A 1,934-nucleotide genomic window follows, 5' to 3' on the forward strand; every position below is an offset into this window, starting at 1 on the left:
GTAATGACAAATTGTAGAGGAATGGTGTTTCTTTCATTGTCAAAAAGAACATATCCAGATCAGTCATGAGGCACAACACTGTCTATGATAGAGTAATATCCATGCACCTACAGATAATACCACTATTATTCAAATTTACGCACCAACCACTAAAGCCAGTAAGGATGAAACAGAAGAATTCTACTAACTTCTTCTATTTGAAATTACAATCAAGATATATTGATAAAAAATACAATCAAGATATATTGATCATTATTTAGAGCGGTTATCTCTAGATATACACCAGATTATTCAAGATGTGAAGTCTCAAGCAGATCATCACATTTTGTAAATTCTCCGGAATGGTGTTGTGGTTGTTAAGTTCTGCTAAGTTGGTTCTGACCCATAGCAACTCTGTATAGAGTTTCTAAAGAGCAGCTATTGAGCTTGAACTGCCAACCTTACAGTTAAAACTGACTTTGTAGTCCAGTGCATTAACCCACAGCACCACAACAGAACTAATCCTTACTTTTTATAGTAATAATGAAATATGACATACATGGAGAAATGCACAAACCACAAATATATAGACTGATAAATTATAACAAAATGAACAGACTCTCTAGATTCGTTCTTTTTCATTAGTAATATTATCATTTCTGGAGGTTCAAGGAAAGATAATATCTGTGTTATGAGTGTATTCAGAGAAATTTGAACAAAACCTATCTGACACATTCCTAGGAAATATTCACCAGGGAGTCCTCCACCAAGACAATGCTCATTTCTCTACTCAAACAATAATAATTTGATAAGATTTCATGACAAATTATTGCATTAACCATATAGTTTTGATCTGACTCCATCTGACTTCTTTTCATTTGTGAATCTTAAAAATCTTTAGGGCCTGCAAGATGGTAGACTAGGCACAAAGTCTGTGTGAACACTCTGCAGCAAAGATACAGAAAAGCAGATGAAAGAGATTAAGAGGATGGTCCTAGAACTCTGAGCTTTAGATGAAGGGATAAAAAAAAAATGGTTCAAGTGCTTACAAGGTAAGAAACTGAACACATGAAAAGAAAAGAGGTGACTTATGATTCAAGGCAGCCGAAAGGACCTGAAGCAGCCATCTTGAGTGTGAGTGAATCAATTAAGAGACAAGAAAACAAATTTGCATTGCAGAAACCTTCCTGTATCTCTCAGAGATAAAAGAGTAGGTGGTACAGAGGAATTTTGCTTTAAAAAATAAAATAAATGGTGCCATTTTTTGGGTTTGATTTGGATTTTCTTCTTCTGTCTTCATCACTTTCTTTTATTTTTCCACTGTTGGCTGGGTTTTGTTTTTGTTATTTTGTTTTAGTTTGTTTTCCTTTTCTTTTGTGGGAGAGGCTTCTCTTCTTGACTCACCCAACAGGAGACAGTAACTGCAGCTATATTTTTCAACCACAGCTATACTCTCTTTAGTCAGACCAATTGGGATACAGTCAATACCAGCTGCTAGACACTGGGCTAATGACAACAACCTACATCAGCTAAATGCATCCTTAAGTGAACTGCATGGACAGCAAACAGAGAATGGTACACAAACTCATCTCTTGGTCTCACCAATAAAAAGGAATTTGATGAGTACATAAGAATAATCCAGTGTATATTCATCAACTTAATACAATTACAACAGTCTCACAATAACCCCAAAACAACAAATAACCTCTGTCCATGTGAGGAAACAAGACAAAATACTTCAAACAAAAGACCATGAGGCAGAACTAAAAAATGTTTGTGAGGAAATAGAGGTACTAAAACAGTCTGAATAATAATTTAGGAGAATGATATTTAGGTATCTCTAACCAGAAGGAGCTCTGGTAGTGTAGTGGTTATGACTTGGGCTGCGAACCACAAGGTTAGCAGTTCGAAACTACCAGTTGTTCCGCAGGAGAAAGATGAGGCGTTCTGGTCCT

Source organism: Chrysochloris asiatica, unplaced genomic scaffold (genome assembly GCF_000296735.1).
Source record: "Chrysochloris asiatica unplaced genomic scaffold, ChrAsi1.0 scaffold00435, whole genome shotgun sequence".
Lineage (NCBI taxonomy): Eukaryota > Metazoa > Chordata > Mammalia > Afrosoricida > Chrysochloridae > Chrysochloris > Chrysochloris asiatica.